The sequence below is a fragment of the Molothrus aeneus genome, unplaced genomic scaffold (genome assembly GCF_037042795.1).
Source record: "Molothrus aeneus isolate 106 unplaced genomic scaffold, BPBGC_Maene_1.0 scaffold_92, whole genome shotgun sequence".
NCBI classification, from domain to species: Eukaryota; Metazoa; Chordata; class Aves; order Passeriformes; family Icteridae; genus Molothrus; species Molothrus aeneus.
In genome coordinates, this window is record NW_027099244.1 from 218,757 (window position 1) to 238,881 (window position 20,125).

The following is a 20,125-nucleotide window of genomic DNA, read 5'->3' on the forward strand; positions in this document are numbered from 1 at the left end:
TATGGGGTTGTTAGCCACTTGCTGGAAGAATGTGCTGCCAGGTCTGCCAGATCTCCGGAAGGTTTTGCTTCAGGTCTCTGAAAGAAAAATAAAGTCTTTATTCTTTAGCACTGCAGCTGCACATGGAACAGCCAGTACTAGAGTGTGTTCCACATCACTACTTTCATGATATACTTTTTCATGATACAGCTATGCAGACCATGGGAGAATAACTTAAAATAGCGTATGAGCTAATGAACTTGGGCAAGTGCTGAGGGGCTTCTTTGTGAGCTACAGACCTGAACAATAGCAGTGCCCCAACTGAGAGTTTTGGAGGGTCTTTTTCTACTTCACTTTGAGTCACTGTGACAAATGTTGCAGCCCTGGTTGTTTGCCCTGGTTGTAAGTGACCTAATTATGGAGAGATCATGTTAATCTCCTTTCTCACTTAGACCATGCAGATTCCAAGTAGTATTTAGCTGAAAAGGAATGTCTCTCCACTATATTGTCTTCAATTGCAAGTGACCTGGAAGCAAAATTCAACTGTAGTTTTTTCCATAAGGTAATTCAGCTGTGCACATTCTTCTCTAGGCCACTCTTTTCTTCTTTCACCTCTCTTGTTGATGAAGATCTCTGTCTGGTGATGCAAAATATGGACAGAGGCACTTTAGAGGATGTTGTTGAAGACACTTGTGTGGCTGAAGGACAGGTCCTGGTTTCAGCCAGGAGAGGGTTAATTTTTGCAGCATCCAGGAGGGGGCTTGCTTGGATCTCAGATGTTGGTCAGTAACAGCTCACTTTCAGGACCACCTCATGTCTTTGCCAGAGGTGGGGGACATGACTCTCTCTCTTCTGGGGGAAGGGAGTCCCTTCTGGTTGAGAAAATGTGGTGCACAGAGCAGTCTGGCATGTGTTTATTGTCAGGGCATGCCTGTGTAATTAATTTCTTTTCTTATACTTTTTATTATAGTATCAGTGCTATTACTGGTAATTTTCTTACCTCATTGCTGTTTCCTGTAAACTGTCCTTATCTTGACCTGTGATCTTTACCTTTTGTGCATTCAGCTGGAGGGGGCAGGGGATGTGGAGGTGACGTGGCAGTGTTTTTAGTGGGAGTACTAAATTGGAGAGCACCCTTTGTAAACTACACAGTCTTAATTGACACCCAGTATGCAGCACTAGAGGTTGAGATAACAACAGATCTGCCCAGAACAGGTTGGACACCAAATTGATTTAAGCATTTGTTGTCTTAGGTAGGGAGCCACTGGTTTCTGAGAAAAGAGAGAGGATAATTCAGATCCTCCCAAAATCTGTACTGTGTCGCAAATTGGTGCTTATGTGCCCTCATCACTCAGCATCCCTCTATTACCCCTACTGGGTGAATATTGCCCTCCTTGGGGCATTCCTTGATCAGGGAGATCTCCTCCATGCTCTCAAAATCAAACCAACCATTTCTGTCTACACAGTTATGTTCTACATAATGGTATTTTTTTATACAATGGGACAAGAACTCTAAGCCTACTGATGCCAATAGCCAAAGCAAAAGTATGGACACCTCTAAAAAAGAATGAAGCAGGGGCTACCCTTTATTTGCCAGTGGGCATCACAAAGAAGATCCACAGGAAGAAGGAATGTCTGATATGCAAAAATTGCAAGGCAAATGCTCCACCTCTACCTTTGTGGAGCATCTAAGACAGGCAGACCTGAAGCTTTGATGTGGGTGAGCCGTGTCAGCAAATGTACTTCTGGAAATGAAGCACTCTCAGCAAAGGTGTTCTTACAAGTTGTATTGAATATTCTGTGACTATTGGTATTACAGCCATGCTCTGTGTCTAAAACCAGCGACTGCCAACTATGGAGAAGGTCGTGTGAGCCTTATTATTACCATATGCAGCTTCTTCCAAGTACAAAGCTCTGAAGGACCTTTTCAACCCCACACAGCTGGTGTTCTCTGGCTTTTTAAAGATCTGCTTGTGGCCGTGCGGCAGAAGCTGCCAAGACCACCGCCTTGCCAAGAGCATCTCCTCTAGGAAAGGGATAGACACCAGACACTCGCACTACATGTTGTACCTTGAAGGTCAATGGCTAAGAAACAGGTGGGAGGGACTCTTTCTTTGGAGTTCCAGTGGTGGTTTATTGGCCAACACTCTGAAGAGGTTCAGGGACAAAAGAACCAAGAACAAAGGAGGGTTTAGGGTTTTATATGGGACAAGGAAGGCAGAGCGTCAGATCTGTGGGCCAATGGGTAGAGGGAAGAGAGGCAGTACAAAGGTGGGCTTGCAAAGGGACAACAAACTGGAATTCAGGGGAGGAGCTGTAAGGAATGGGGGCCAATAGGAAAAGCAGGAGCGTGGAACATTGTAGAACTGGGGAGGAGAACAGAGATGATGTGACTTGGGTCATCAACATATAATGGCAGTGAACTGTGAGAGAGCATCTTTTGGTCTCACTCTGACCTAAAGGGGTGTCTTCTTCCAAGGCATCCCTGCCTTCACATCTCCCTCTGTGTCCTGGGATGCAACATCTGCTTATCACAAGGGTCAAAATTCTGCTTTTTTGCAGGACTTAAAGCAACTTGTACTGCCTCCACACACCCTGTATCATCAAGGGAACAACCAGACCACTTCATTCAAGTAAAATAGCAGTTAACTCTTGCCACTCTACAATGAGGAGCAGTCGGAAGCTCTTTCCTGTGTTGAAAGTGTGTGGAAGACCACACTCTGAAAAGCCAGTGTCCATGAAAGAGAGAGCAGTCCTACAACTTTTTTCAAGTAAAGGGAGAGAGTTCACTAGCTATTACCCCATGGGGTCCCTCTTGAAGTTTTGGAGGATGTAGCCTCCTTTTCTCCTAAACTTCTGGCTGCATGTTATCCTCTTCCTTTCCCCAATGGCTGAGGTACCGGTAAGGTGCAACCTTCCTGAACTGCCAGCCACATATTGCCATGTTTGTGAGGGACCAAGATCCACCCAGAGAAAAGGTTGCTGTGCTCCCCTGGAGGGCCAACCCCTGAGCCACTGACTTTGTAATCAGGGAGAGCAAATACCACCCCCAGAGGCCTTTGCAACTTTATGTTGATCCCCCATTACTCATTGGCCCTTCCCTTTGTGCTCTGGCCCCAAGCCCTTACCCCACTGGTTACCAGTTTTGTCCCATGCCCTCACCTTCCCTATATAGTCCCCTGTTTTCCTTTGGTTCAGAGAGCTTCTGTCCACCAAAACAGGGCTCCCTTCACAGAGGGCCCTGCTCTTAATAAGGGCTACTACTCTGTGGAACACCATACAGTGCTCTTGTGTCTTTCTCCATGTCACTCAGAAGAAGGAAGCCAAAACCCCACATTGCATGCCAGGCTGGGAGAAGGATGTGCCTGTGCCCCTGAGCCGTCCTTCTCAGGACACTCTTCAAGAATTCAGGAAGGTCGTGGCACCCTTATCACCCCCTTGCTGCAGTGGCAAGTGGCACCCAACCATGGAGCAGCTCTGAAGAGCCCCTGAAGAAACGTCCACTGCAATTCTTACTGCAGAGCACACCACTGTTGGGACTGCCACCCCTGGAAGAGAACCCCTCACATTCTAGTGGGGACTCTCCAATGGGCAGTGACTGAGACCTTCACTGCCCATCTGGGGAAAGAAGATCCCTTGAGGACTGGCTGTTGGATGACCACCCATCCACGGGCTTTTCGTTGACCACCAGGCCTGAAGAAAAACTGTGAGTTTCATTCAGATATTTGGGTCTTTTACATTTTCCTTTTGCTGTTGGGTGGGGAGTGAGACTGCCAGGATGAGAAACAAGCTTAGTAGGTCTAAGCTCAGCCGTCCTGAGAGAGACATATACCACCAAGTTGTAGGTACCCTTGTTGGGGGAGATTTTAAATTTTCAAAGAGAAATTTTTAGAAGTTCATTCCTTGGGTTTTTAAATATTTTCCTAGAGTTAATTGTGATGCTGTTCATATGGGGTCATTTTGGGATGAAGTGGGGAAAAAGTTATATATTGTTCAAGAAACGGGGATTTTTCAGTTGCAAAGTTTTTTCCTTTGTTCCACATTATTGTTCAATCTGTTGATAAATTGGGGAATACTCTGGGGAGTGTTTTGTGAGAAACTTTGAGTCCCCAGTTAAAAACTCCTTCCCCTTTGACCTCTCCCTTTACTCCCAAACTCTCTTTCCCATCGGAGGGGGAATCAGTGGGTGGTTGTTGCCAACAGCACAGGGTTGCTGCCGTGTCCCTGACACCCCCCAGTCACCTCTCTCCCCTTGCCAGGATGGCACTGGCTATGCTGCCCTGGACCTTTCCCTCAACCCTCTCCCTGTGCCCACCTACCCAGTTGTGTCTCCCCCAGTTAAAGTTCTCTCACAAAATGGCACCAGCAACGTGGACCCTGCCATTTTGTCTCCCCTATGTCCAGATTGTCCTGCCCTTGCATCCCAAAATGGTCACTTTCCCACATCTCCTCCTCCTTTTCCGCACCTTCCATTGCGCCCTCCTCCTCCTCCTCCCTTCCCACATCGTCAGTGGGTGTAACTGTGTCAGGTCCCTCCCCTTCCATTGGGAAAACTCTCCCCATCACATCCCCATGCACATCTGCTCCAATCTGAGCTCCTCCCCTGATGGTCCCTCCACTGTGGTTCCCACAACACTGGGACCAGAAGTCAGGATGATGGCAAACAGGAAGGAGGCCATATTGGCTTCCACTGTCACACATCAACAGGCAAGTTCCAGTTGCCCGAAGAGGCCCCGCGCTGTTATCAAGTGCCCTCCATCCTCTTCAGAGGATGAGAACAGCAATTCCTCAGGCTCCAATTCTGACCTTGGGTCTGAGGATCGCTGGGCCAAAATTCAAAGGGAAGCCACTTGGGAAGGAGACTCAGAGCTGGCCAAAAAGATCTTGGCCTTTCCAGTTGTATGCAAATGCAGCAGGAGGGCAACTGCGATCAATTCGTGGGATCCCCTACCCTATGGGGAGTTAAAGGAGCTATGCAAAGCAGCCAAAGAATACAGTTGAGGCTCACATTTTTTCAAGAACTTACTAGAAGCTACTTTCTCCGCTCATGTCCTAGTACCACATGATATTAAAAATATTATTAACTGTCTCCTCTCCCCGGTTGAATATATGCTGTGGGAGAGGCAATGGAAGAAACACCTCAAACAATTGGCAGACACGTACTCCAAACATGCCAACAAACCTAGTTTAACTACTGAACAAATGGCAGGAGAAGGTGACTCCCAAAAGCCTCAAGACTAGGCCAAATATTTAGATGAGGCAGTCCTCAAAGATATTGCTACTGCCACAAAAACATCCCTGCTCATCACCCCTGATGACAATGTGCCAACACAAGGCTTCACCAATATTAAACAAAGGGCTAATGAGTCCTTTATTAAGTATATAGACAGGTTAAAGATAGCACTCAAAAGACAAATAAAAAGCCCAGAAACTCAAAAGGAATTCTTGACAAAAATGGCCATGGCACATGCCAATATCGAGTGCAAAACAATATTAACAGCCCTTCCCCTTGACACAGAACAGACTGTTGAGCAAACGGTTGAAGCCTGCACCAAGCACACCTCCACTGACAACACTGTAGCCCTAGCAGCTGCTAAGGGAGTTGCAGAGGTAATGTCTGGCGCATATCCAGTAGCAGCAAACAAAGAAACCAGCTGCTGTTTTAACAGCAAGTAGGTGAAGTAGGTGAAGTAAGACATTACTTTAAAGATTGTCCCAAAAGATCCTTTTTACAGGACCAACAACACCATCCTACTAACCTCCAGTGGCCCCCAAGACAGAACTGGTACCAGCAACATCCAGGAAACTTCAGCAGAGCGCAGGATGGCCCCGCGCTCCAACACCAAATCAAATGCTGTATCACTCCATGCCGCCCATGAGGTCCACCTGCGAGATCCACTGATGACCATCAGGAGTAAGGAAATGGACCACAAGCAACACCATCACCGTGGGAGATCCCCAAACACATGAAAAAGATCCAACACATGGAGCGATACAGATGGGAACCCGGCGCCAGCTGGTAACCGATCTGTCCATTGTCTTCAATGATGAATGTGTTCATAAAATTCCAGTGGGAAAATATGGGCCACTGGGTGGTCCTTTAAACATTTTAATTCTTGGAGACATTTTCCACGGTCCTGAACAAATTTATGTTTTTCCTGAAGTACAAACCATTAATCCAGGAGAAAAAAATACTTGTACAACTTTGTTGCACAGACTTACCCTTTTATCTTTCTAAGGCAGCTCAAATGTTTCTTCTACCACCAAACTGTCCAGAATAGGTCCCTCTCAACCCCACCATAATGTTGTGGGCTCAAGTAAACCCATCATAGAGTGCGGCCTGTTCTGTAAAGGAGAGAAGATCCACTGCCCAGGCATGCTGGACATCAGGGCAGATGCCACCATCATTGCCTGCTCTGAGTGGCCAGCCAACTGGGAACAACAGGCCATGGTGAGGATGATCTCAGGAATTGGAGGAGTCACAGTCTCCATGAGAAGCAAGAGGAATGTCATCATAGAAGGTCCCGAAGGTGAGATGGCAACCATCAGGCCATTTATGGTAAGGGAACCAATAACACTCTGGGGCAGGGACCTGTTGTCGCAGTGGGGGGCCCCTGTAGATTGTGTGAAATCTCCCGTCCTTAAACTCACCTAGAAACAACAACATCCAGTGTGGGTTGATCAGTGGCCCCTGTCTAACACCAAGCTGCACGCCCTAGTGGCCCTTGTGGAGGAGCAGCTTATCAAGGGCCATATTACTGAAACCAACAGTCCTTGGAACTCCCCTATCTTTGTTTTATACAAACCTTGCAAAGATAGCTGGAGGCTCCTCCACAATCTCAGAAAAATAAATGAAGTCATTGAAGACATGTGTCCCCTGCAACCTGGCATGCCCTCACCTTCCATGCTGCCTCGGGATTGGAAGCTCGCTATAAGAGATATTAAGGATTGCTTCTTCAACATTCCTCTCCATCCCTGGGATGCCCTGAGATTTGTGTTCTCCATTCCCTCCTCAAACAGACAGGCCCTGCTAAAAAGGTACCACTGGCTTCTCTTCCCCTATGGAATGAAAATCCCCCCCACAATATGCCAGTGATATGTAGCCCACATCCTGTCCCCAGTGAGAAGCCTGTTTCCAGGTATGATAATCTTACATTACATCGATGACATTCTGGTCTGTGCACCAGAAGACAGATACCTGAAAGTGCCTTTACAAAAGACAATTAAAACCATGGAAGACGCTGGGTTTGAAATCCGCAAAGACAAGATCCAGTACACCTGCCCCTGAACCTACCTGGGATTCTGGATTTGTGAGCAGACCATCGTGCCCCAGCAACTTACCACCCGGGAAGACCTGAAGACCCTGCAAGATCTCCACCAGCTCTGTGGGTCCATCAGCTGGGTAGGTGCCCTGCTGGGGATAATGATGGAAGTCCTCATGCCACTCTTCAACCTGCTCCTCAGCAGTGAGAACCTGGATTCACCACGCATCCTCACACCGGAGGCCTGGGAATCCATCATCAAGGTTCAGGAGGGCCTTCGTGGCAATCCCGTAGCTACAAGACCAACCTGCCTTTCCAACTAGCTATCCTGGATAAGGCCCTGCACTTCTACACTCTCATTTTCCAGTGGAACAGAGCACTGAAAGACCCACTCCTTATCATTGAGTGAGTCTTCACACACAACCAACCTACCAAAACCATCCCCACTCTACAGGAAATCGTGGCAGAACTCATTAAAATGGCCGAAGCCTGCCTCTGCACTCTTGCAGGGTGTGAGTTCACATCATTTTCCTCCCATTGAAGACTGGGGATCTGGAGCCTTTGCTCCAAACCAATGAGAGCCTCCAATTTGCCCCAAATAGCTACACAGGCCATACTGACCCAGCCACAGACTGTTCAAACCAATATTTAATTTTGTCTCCAAATCGTTACAAAGCAGAACACCACTCAAAGACCTGACTGTTTTCACTGATGTCTCAGGAAAATCCCACAAGTCAGTGATGACTTGGAGGGATCCCAGGACACAGAAGTGGGAGTCTCATGTCCAGGTGGTGGAAGGATCACTGCAAATTGGAAAATTAGCAGCCGTTGTCAGAGCTTTTGAAAAGTTCCAAGAACCTTTCAATTTAGTTACTGATTCACTTTATGTTGCCGGAGTAGCTATGAGGGCTGAACACTCTTTCTTAAAGGAGGTCTCCAACCCAAATTCATACAAATTGCTTTCTAAATTAATACACCTCATCTCCCACAGAAAGCAACCATATTATATAATGCATGTGAGGTCACACACTGACCTCCTATTTGCCATTGCAGAGACAGTAGCCATGGACATTAGGAGGGTGGACACGCTAGCCATGCCTGTGGAGAAAGCCAGTGTCCCCGACATCTTCACCCAGGCAAAGTTGTCACACTCCTTTTTTCACCAAAATGTCCCAGCTTTAATGAGAATGTTTAGGCTGCCCAGAGACCAAGCCAGGGTGATTATAACCACCTGCCCAAATTTCCAAATATATCAAATTCCATCCATGAGTTCTGGAGTTAACCCTTGGGGTCTCAACAGCTGCCAGATATGGCAAACCGACGTCATGCACATCCTTTCCTTTTGAAGGTCCAAATATATACATGTGTCAGTAGATACCTTTCCAGCCACAGTGTTTGCTTCAGCCCACGTGGGAGAAAATGCCATGCACACCATCTGGCATTTCCTCCTCGTGTTTGCCACCCTGGGAGTCCCAGAGCAGATAAAGACAGACAATGATCTTGCTTACACCTCCCACACACTGAGGGATTTCTTCAATCAGTGGGGGGTGAAGCACACCATGGCATACCACACTCTCCCTCAGGGCAGTCAATTGTGGAAAGGACCCATCAAACTCTTAAGGGAGTCCTTGATCAGCAGTGGGGAGGAAGAGACCATTCCTCCCATTGAGAGGCTCTGTAAAACTCTTTATGTCATTAATTTTCTAAATCGTTCATCCCCAGAGCCTGACCCCCCTGTATGACGGCACTTCTCCAATTCAACCTTAGCTAAGCTCACCAAGAAGCCACCAGTGCTGATCAAGGACCCCGAATCACAATAAACATCAGGGCCTTTCCCTCTGATTACCTGGGGAAGAGGGTATGCCTGTGTTTCCACACCATCCGGCCCCAAATGGCTCTCAGGAAAAAACATAAAACCATACCTGGGCCCCACAAACATTGCCCTCATGACAGACCACTCACAATCTGCTGAGACCCACACAGGTCCTCAAGATGAACAGTTAGCCACAGCCTGGAGATGGAGATGCTGCAAACTACCAGAGCAGACACTCAGTCGTCCTGTCACCAGATCTCAGACAAGACCACATTCTGCAACGGACCAAACACAATGAAGCTACTACTCTGCAACAACAGACAATAAGCAAAGCTCCTAAAACTCTCCTCTTCATTATCCTCCTCCCTTTCCCCTTCTTCCCACTCCAAAAACTCCACCACTTACCTGCATACTCCAATCCTCATCAAACCAATACCTACCTTCCCCATACAAACTTGTACTTAGCTTTAGCCTTCCCCTTGAACTCCTCCAAAGCGTCTACTGTCCCTCAATGCTGCTACCGTATCTTAATGCTGCCTCCACCAGTGGCCAATCATACGTCCCCACTGCACAAAATGATCCCACTGGCAAACTACTACCTCAAAAACTATTAATTTCCTCATTGTCATAAAACCAATACCCCTCCCCTTTTTAATGTTTTTAGAAAAGGTGGAGAGAAGATATAGAAAAATTATCCCCCTCCAAAACTAATATTTTCTCATTTCAACCCCCTTCACAAAAGCATCAACTCTTTACAAAGATGGCAAATAAAGCCTCTTGGAGTTCCAGGTCTTCTGGATGCTCCTGAGACCATTGGTGGTGGATGCCTGGCTAGTAGCACAGACCAAAGAGAATTTTTGGATCACACTTACAAAGACTCTTCAACAGAACATGTTCCTATCCATGGGGAGTGCTAGCAATCTCTTAGCCTCATGCCTGATAGGTATTCCTTTGAGGAATTCCCCTCCTTCACAGGGAAGGAGGCAACCCAGTGGACACTTGGGATGAGTGGATGAGGATTTTACCCCATGCACCAGAGGGACTCCAAGAATTGGAGCTTCTTGGGTCCTCTAAGGCCACCTACTGTGTCAAATTCTATTACAGACCATCAGGTAAAGCATGGCCTGTCTCCGAATACCAAAAATCTATCTACGTAAAAGACATGTCACCTACCAACAAAATCTATAACTCAATTAACTGGTGCAATTATACCAGCAACACACTATCCGTTTCCTCTTGTCATCCCAGAGTGCTGCACTGGGATGTGTTCTTGATCTGTGGGGACAGCGTGTGGGCAGGAATCCCCTCCTGTCTGCAGGGAAGTCCTTGTACACTTGGCCAGCTTACCATCCTCACCCCAAACTCAACACTGATTCACGACTGGCTGATGAAGAACAAATTGGCCTGTTAAAAAAGACAACTCCCTCAATTAGATGAAAATTGCAATAGCCAAATTGTTGATTGGCCACACATGAAGAGGGTGGTGATGTTCCTTTTCTACTCTGGCTTGCCTCCGTGAAAGCCCTCGGTGAGCTTTCTCACCTGGAGTCTTGGCTTGGTAAGCACACCAACTTAACATCTGCTGTATTAAGTGACCTCCTGTCAGACAAGGAAACTATCAGGCATGCCACGCTCCAAAAGTGAGCCACCTTTGACTTTCTCCTCCTTGCCCATGGACACAGCTGTGAAGAGTTTGAGGGGCTGAGTTGCTTCTATTTATCCAACCACAGCAAAGGCACTCACGCTCGCATCCAAAAGATCCAAAATCAAGTCCAAGAACTTAAAACTGAGGGCCTAGTGGTTCAAAGATCTCTTTGGGCATTGGGGACTCAAGAGGTGGGTTACTTCCCTCCTAAAAAATTTTTTTCAGTCCTTTTAATTGGTTTTATTTTCATATGTATGTTCAGCTGTTTTAAGAAGTTACTTGCAAGGTCTCTCGGAGAAGCCTTTTTATTAAATAAAGAAGGGGGATTTGTGGGGGCCAGAGATCCAGCCAGAGAAAAGGTTGCTATGTTCCTCTGGAGGGCCAACCCCTCAGCCACTAACTTTGTAGTCAGGGTGAGCAAATACCACCTGCACAGATCTTTGTGACTTTATGTTGAACCCATATTACTCATTGGCCCTTCCCTTTGTGCTCTGGCCCCAAGAGCCCTTACCCCATTGGTTACCAATTTTGAGCCACCCTCCTCATCTTCCCTATATAATCACCTGTTTTTCCTTGGTTCAGAGAGTTTCTGTCCCTGGCTCCCTTCACAGAGGGCCCTGCTCTTAAAAAGGGCTACTACTCTGTGGAATGCCATACAGAACTCTGGTGTCCTTCTCCATGTCACCCAGAAGAAGAAAGCCAAAGCCATACATTGCATGCCAGGCTGGGAGAAGGATATGCCTGTGCCCCTGAGCTGTCCTTCTCAGGATGCTCTTCAGTAAGCTCGTGGCACCCTCACCACCCCCTTGCCACTGCAGCACCTGTTGAACCTGTCATTTTCCTCCAAAGTTCAGAAGTTCAGGCTGTCTGGGATCTGCAATAGACTTTGTGTGGATGCATTTGTTCTATTACCCTAAAGTTCAGGAGTTCAAACTGTAGTCAATTTAAGACCCATTTCAAAGAGATAAACACTCATTTCTCTTCAAGACCTTCATCCCATCAAGTTGTTTGTAAAGCCATTAGCTCTCATCTTTCCTGTGTTGAGAGGATGAGTTTGAGAGGGTTTTGTTGGGCCTCCAAGGCTCAGAGCTGAGATGAACAACAAGGTGGGCTAGGCCTGGATGGGCCCTCCCTTCCTGCAGTACAGTTGCACAGGGTGAGCTGCAGCAGGGTTGCTGCATCCCCTTGTTGCATTTGCAGTGCAGGAGGTGAGGGAGAATTCTCTCTGTGTGTGTAGTGAAACACTGGAAATTGCTCCCAGCTTCTGTCTGAACAGTGACATCAGCAAGGGGCAGTCAGGCCTCCTGTAGTTCTTGAAGGAAATGAGGAAAGATCTTTACACGTCAATGGCTTTAAGCATTAATGAGTTTTACTCTCCTTAGGAGCTAATGTGGTGGCTTGGGTTTTTGTTGCAGTTTCAGACTTCTGTCAAATTTGTTTTTAGGGCTGTATTATAAGTGCCTCAGTAGAATGGTCAGCGATGTAACTGCTGTTCACTAGAAGAAGGAAATTTTATCATTAAGTCTGCTTTGCTGTTAGCAAAGCATAACTAAAATATAGCTCATAAAGCATAACATAAATATAGCTCAGAACTCCATAAATGCAGTCCCTGCCAAAAGTGTATTGCAGATGTGTTTTCAAAAGTAAATGTAACTAATTCAGTTGTCCCTACATAGATAGAGATTATCTGTAGCCATAGTCTCCTTGGAGCAACACCAGCACTAAAAGGATGCCTTCAGTGTAGATATGAAGAATACTGGAATTTACATGTCCTGGTAGACTAGATCAAAAAGAATTTTGGATGGTTTAGTGAACAGTGGAAATCTCTGACCACAAGCTGCAAAGCCTATCAGGTAAAGAAAGATAAAACTTTGAAGATTGTGTTCCATCTCTCTCTGACCCCTTTCCCGAGCCCACATTACTGGCACATGCAGACTCTTTGGTGCCTTTATCTATGAAATTCATTGAGGTGGAGTTAAAAGACTCACCAGGATCAATGTCTGAGATGGAGTAACCATCACATACCCAGAACAGCCAGACTGGCCCAGGCTTTGCTGACTGCCTCAGCATCCTGAAGAGCTGAGGAGAGCTGATACACAGAGCGAGGAGGAGATTGGAAGTGCCAGAAACCAGCAGCTGTAACCCCAAAGGTTTCCGGACACTCAGTCTTTTAAGCACAAAGCTCAACTTACAGCCACCACTTAGTCATCTTCTAGGTGGCTGATCCTCACTATGATTTTAGCAGAGAGGATTGTTAAAAACCTGATACTCTGCCTGTCCAGCCTGGGCTTCTCTAGTTTGGATACAAACATTCCACATCTTTAATTCTGTGTGCACACTGAGGCTTTTTGGATGGTTTCTGTTTTCTGTAATTTCTGTTTTGGCCAGGTTGCAAATGTATTTGTGAGCAGAGGGAGTATTTTGTATTTTAAATTTCCTGGTACTGCTCAGTGAGACAAAGGGAAACTTTGTGGAATTGGCATATATGCTCAGACACTGCTTGGGCTGGGTCTGATTTTTGCAAAACCCTGCACGAAAACCCTGTCTGAGCTGTCTGTGAACACACAGCAAGGTGAGAGATGTCCCAAGCAGAGTTTTAGAGCATGTGCTCTTTCTGTTGCCTAGTGGGAGGCTTAATTTCAGACCCTGAGTGATGCTGGGAGTTGGGGATTTTTGCAAACCTCCCAGAAAAGTGATGGCTCACAGACAAGAAAATCTCTAGAGTCAAACTTGAGTGTATTTTTAGTATTTTACATAAGTTAGCATTTTCACTAGTGGTAGTGAAATGTTCTTCATGTTGTCTTCTTGGGGGGTTTTTTCATGAAAATGTTGCTTCATTGACTCCTAGCAGATTATCAGCAGATACAACAAGTATGTGTGACACCACATCTGCAGGATGTGGTAACTGCTGAGTCTGGCTCAAGGCTATTTTAAAGGAAAATACATTAAATTGTAAACTCTGCAGAAAGTTTTGCATGCCCTAATTTTTATTTCTCCTTCATAGAGTAGCTCCAGCTACTCTGAAGTGAAGAGCAGGTATCAGTACCTCCACAAAAAGCTGTCCCATATTTAGGAATGAGTATCTGAATTTGCAAGCAGCAAGTGGAGTCCTGGCACCAGTCATCTGCATTATAGTCATCTGTTCATAGATAACATCTATGAACTCTGGCTTTTTTCTTTCAAACTGAAGATTACTTCCTCTAGGATTATTTATGTTAATATTGAACAGTAGCTTATTTCTTCAAAACCTAGGATTAGTTAGTCCAAAGGCTCAAGACATGGGCTGTCAGGAGGAGGCACAGCAATGGCTTGACCTCCTCAGAAATTCCCCACCGTTGTCCCAGTGTTTGTGAAGCTGACATATGCCTGCCCCTTGGGCTCCCCCATCTCCTCTGAGGATTTCTGGCAGAGAGAGGGATGCATCCAGACAGGTTCTTGTCTTTTGGTCCTTGTCTGCTTGGCCTGCAGGCACACTTGGCTCTTCCAAACACAGGTCAAGAAAGCAAAAGCATGTGCAGTGACGCGGCTTCTTGGAATACAAGAACTCATACAGCAAAACTCACCCAAGCCCTTCCCCAGTTGTCTTCTTGATGTTGAAATTTCTGGTATCCCAGCTCCAAGGCTATGACAACCATCCACTCCTCCTTATATCAGTGGATGTGTCTGGGGTGCTGGTGATTCCTCCAAACCACCCTTCTCCTCCCTGATCATCCAATTTTCCCACCATAAACTCCACAAGCACCTTCACCTATGCAGAGAAAAGCCTTGGTCTCAGCCCAGGTGCTGACAGTGTGCCAAACAGCCTTTGACATCTCTCCTGAACCTTTTCCTCTGCACAGAAGGCTTTGGCTGTGGGCAGTTCTTGCAAACTTTTGCTGGAGAGAGGGGACAGCCAGGCACAGGCACCTCTGGGCAGCCAAGTTGGCCAGCAAGGCTGCAGCTGGCTGCCGAAGATGCCGTTACCTCGATATTCTCGGCCAGCATGGAGCTCCATCTGCTCCTCCTGGGCTGGGCTCAGCAGGTTTGGCCCCAGGCAGATGGCCAGGTTGCTGCAGGTCATTCTGCTGGTGGCCCCCATGCTGGCTGATGTGTTGCCACAGGGTGAGGAGCTGCTTGAGGAGGAGCAGGTTTGCTGTGGGCAATTTCTAGGCTGTCCTGAGGGAACAGGAAGGTAACATCCATCAGGCAGATGTTGCCCACAGCTGCCCCCAAAGCTGGCATGAGGCAGGGGGCAGCCAGCAGCCATGTTGCACAGGTCTGCAGGTGCTCTCAGGCAGTGTTCAGGCCCTGCACTCGAGGAAGGAAGCCCATCCTGGCCATGTTACCACTCAGCTGCACACGCTGTCCTCAGAGCTGATCCTGTGTCCAGCACCGGTTGTGGTCATGATCCTGCCCTCAGGCCCAAGCCTAGTCCTGGGCTGGTCCCAGTCCAAATCCCAGCACAGAGATCCTGCTCTTGTTCATTTCCCCAAGGGTGGATACCCTGTGAGCATGGAGGTAACTGATGGAGCTGGCAGGACGCTATGGGGCTGGTGGCATCCAATGGAGACAAAGGAGACCCTGTGGAGCTCGGGGTGGCCTTTATGGAGCTTGAGCTCATTTGGGATTGAGGAGGGAGGCAACATCAGGGGATCCAGGTCTGGGTGATGGGAGCATGGAGAATTCAGAACTGGTGCAGGTGTCAGGATGCTATGGAGCATAGCAAAGTATATGTGGAAACCCCATGGAGACAAACTGGACCCTCTGGGGCTAGGGGTGGCCATATGAGGCTCGAGAGTGCATATGGGAAGTGGGGGGAGCTACATAGAGTGGGAGGTACCATCTTGGGCTGGGAGGCTATAGGGCACCAGAGAAGTCATTTGGGGCTAAGGGGAAGCAGTATGACAGCAGCAGTGACTTCTGGAACAGTTGTGTCCCAGTTAGAACACCAACAAAGGCAGGAGCTGTATCCTGAGCTGGCAGCACCCACACAAGGTACACATTGCACTGCTTGATATCTCATTGTGACATCATATGTTGGGAGCAGTGGCTTTCAGCGTGCCTCACTGCAGGGAGCGTGGGTTTTGTAGCTGTCTTGGCAGCTTGTTTTGCTTCCCCGTCAAGGGATCTGGCTGGACTTTCCTGCCCTTTTCCCCTCATTTCCAACCCTTTTCTCTCCTCACATTTCTTGCCCTTTTCCCCCTCACCTCTCTACCTCTTCCCAGTCACAATTCTCACCATTTTCCCATCCCTAGTGTAAATATTGCATTATTTAAATGTTCTTGAGGAGCCCTTCTTTGATTTTTAATCAACATGCATGTCTCTCATTAGGAACAAGGCAACATAAAAGCAAAACAATACCTGTGGTAAAATAAAAAACTTACACTAAGCAGAAATAAGTCAGGTAACAGACATAATTAGTAGCACATGAGAGATAGGGTTTTCAGAAGAACACCTCATTGATTTCCTAAATATTGTACCATCACCCAGAGTCTGCAATGGCTGGCAAGCTTCATTTCACAGCGAGGACCTGGAGAACCATTCTTGGGAAAGGTTTCAAAGTTCACTTCAAAAAGGGGGATTCAGCTGTTATAAGTTCAAATTGGCAAGTCAGAGTGACCTGAGTACTGTTTTGGTGCAGAAAACACCCGGGTTTGTTGCCATACGTCCCAACCAGGCAGGGCCAGGCCTTGGCCAGAGCCCAGGCCTTAACTGGAAGGGTTTCCCCTAACATGTCCTAAAAACAAACCTTTCAGAAATAGCAATTACAAAAGTTTCTTAAAATCACACATCTTTCAGATAGCTACACAAAGATATGTTAAAGTTTGTAAAACAGCTGGCTTTGTTATCTATCCATAGCTAAACAGTCAATGGTACCATAGACAAATTGCAACTAACTAAAGTAATGCATATGTGTGACCTTAAGTAGTATCCTGTTTAGTTACAGGATAATGCCTGTTATAAATGGTCAGTGAATTTACGTTATGAGATTAATACATCAGCAGTAACTGTCCTAGGGAAGTTGGAGCAATATTTTTCTAGACATTTATGCATACATGACACTAGAACAAAATAAAAGTAAAAAAGAAAGCACTAAACAGTTTACAACTATTAACAGCCATGATCTGGGATTACTACTCATTCTTCTCTTGCTATAGAAGATAAAATAGCAAATATTGTAATAAATTATTTTGTTAATTAACTAGTGCAAAGCATTGATACCAATAGAATCTTTGATGAAATCAAGGGTCTAACAAATTCTATCTGCACATATTTTAGACAACTTATTATTTTATATCTTTAAACTGGTGTTTTCCAATGTTTTATCATAGTTGTTTCAGTTGGTACCGTCTTAACAAAGGAAGTGTATCTTGTAATTTATATGAGCAGATTTGAACAGAAGTCAACTTTACATAAACTTCCCATTAGTCCCTTCTATGATAATTGTATGTTAGAATGTAAACAAGTGTATTTTAACAGAAATTTAAATTAATTTTAATGAAAGTTGATGTCACTTAGATATAACAAAAGTATACATATTAGAACTTAAAGTTTATGTTATTGAAACTGAATAGAAATTGATCTTAATAGCATTAAACAGAACTTCAAATAATTTAGATTAAACAACACTTAAACTTGACTTTGTTTATATTTAGTAACACTTAACAAAATTGTGAAATTTTATGAATTAATCTTAACAAAAATTAACTTAATAGAACTTTACCTTAACAGAACTTCAATTTAACAGAAGGTAAACTTAACATCGCTCAAGTTTAACAATACTGAAGCTTAACCTTGCTTAATCTTACCAACACTTAATTTGTATTAAATTAAAACATAGCAGAACTGAAAATGAGTATCACCTAAATTTAACAAAAGTTAAGTTTAATAGAATCGTAACAAAACTAGCGTGGAGAATGTTCCTTTAGAAGCTCCAGATACAACAGAATTTTACTAATTTTGACTCTATTATTACAAATGAATAATATAGAAGCAACATGGATTTACTGGAAGGATTATAAAGATGTGACAAATACGTGGTTATTTTATGTAATTTAGTTTGGAGAATAGCTCATGGTAACTGCAAATATTATTGAAAATACTTATTCATTGTAAGGATTTTCTTGGTATAAATATAATTTTAAGAGGACTTTTTGAAATGCAGCTTTATTGGGAAAAAATTACAACAGTGTAGATTTTGGCAAACTGTCCTTCAACTTTGCAACTTTTCACAGATATCTATACAATAGATATGAGCTTGGCCTAATAAAGGTAAGGGGATATAAATATTTAAGGCATAAAACAGTAAGAACCTAGTTATATAATACTGTCATGAGTTCTGCACAAGTAATTTGGCTAGGTTAGTGGGTGTGTAAATTTGACACATATATAAACAATTACAAAGTCAGGGTTTCAGATTATTTTAAAAGAGTGAGTTACCATTCTCTGCAGCTTTAGTCTATTAATGTACTTACAGTGTTTTGATATCAAGTTAAATTTTAATTTAAATGTAGTAAGGAAAAATAACTACACTTGAATCAATAAATAGGTGTGCATAAACAAAAAGCTGTCACATGTGCCTTTATAGCAAAAAAGATTCACAGTAAAATTACCTTATTAAAATTGGGGGTAGAAAGCAAGGAAACTGACAAAATTATGGTTAACATAACTTTGTTTGATTGTGCAGTGGAGTTTTTGTGAGCTAATTATTTCTAAACCTCAAATATTTTTTGCAGATAACTTTAATGGGGAAGTCAGGGTTTATTTTAAAGTGAGAAAAGAAATGCTTTGGTTAATGAGTGGTTAAATCTACCATGGGCCTCACTCAGCTAATTGTTCTCAGAAATTCTGTGTTTTGACATTAGGTTTTAAAGTTAACTGCTGCAGGATTAGTCCATTAATTTTCATTTTAGTCCATTTAATGGACATTTTAGTCCATTAATATTCACGCTAAATATTTCTAAAGAGGGATTTTTTTAATTTTGCAAGGGGTCGCAGTATTTTACAAATAGGAATTTTCCTTTCCACAAACTAAAACGTTTTCTATGCAGTGATAAATGGTGTTTTAAAGGTACCAGCTTGCAATTATATTTTTAAGTATGTAAGTTTCTAATTTTCATGGTAACAGGTACCATCATTATAATTTAGCAAAGAACCAGTGTTAATTTAGTGCAATCAGACTTTTAAACTAAAATTCTTTAAAAAAGGGGTATACATTCCACGTGGCAAGCTCTTTCAATCATGCAATGCATCAAAATTTCTGTTCAAAAAGTTAGATCTTGTTATGTTACTGATATGTAAGAAGACATTGCATTCACAGGTTTGAATCTCTCCAGTAAACAATCCTATTGAAACCCACAGTTCACTGAAAAGACAAGGTTAGTTTTAACAAACATATTTAAATGCATCTTCTAGACATTCTGATAATGGTGTGCCGTAGCTTCAGCATTTTATGTGGGGTGTGATCCCGCCGTGTACTCAGGGCTGACTGGAGAGGGGAAGGAGTGGGGCGGAGGGGGGCAGGCTGCACCACATGACGGAGCTGTCACCCGGCGCTTGGGAGATGGCAGGAGAGCTCTGATGAGCGTCCAAGCCCAGGGATACCAATACAGTTCCATGGTTTCTTAGTCTAGCAAACATCACTAACCTGATTTAATTTGCAATGTCAGCGTTTTGCTTTCTGTCAGATTGTGGGCAGGCCTCTTCCTCATTGTAATCTTCTCTCTCTCGTTGTTCGCAGGCAAAGGAACAAGGAATGGTTTTACCGAAATAGGAGGTGTTAAGCAGAAGGTCTCTATGAGCTAAGCAGTGGCAGGGGTGGCAGCAGATGTGACTTCTCCATCAGCTTTTGATTGCATTAATAAATCTTGAGCCAAATGCTACATAGTTAGCGATTTTGTAGCTATTTCGTCTCCCATTGTAGCTGCCACTCATAATGTTTGCACTACCTCCTCCGACCTTTTGACAAAAAAGGCGGTTTGTACATCCACTCTAATGCAATTTCTTTTACACAGCAGCAACAAAGTTTGCAATGTCTATTTATCATATTTTACCCCTTGTTTGCCTAACATAAGTGTCCATATATTTACTGCATCTTCTTCTTTGGTAGATACCTGTGTTCCCACTTTTTCACCAGTAGCTCACCTTTCCAAAATTGCAGTCTGGGCTTCTTTTTTTCAGCTCTGCACGCCATGTAATTCTGCAGCTCTCCTTGCTGCAGTTTTTCGTGGAATCTCTCCTCACCACCTCCCCTGTTTTGGCAGCTCTCCTTGCCGCCTCTTGCACCTCTCAGGCTGCGTCCGTCTGTGCCACTCTCCTCACAGCCAGCTATTGCTATCACGTGGGATCACGTCCAACCACGGATCATGTCCAACCACGTTCTATCTCACTGAGATCACCAGATGTCACAATAGAGATGGACAAGGACACCTCCTTCTTTATTCACCA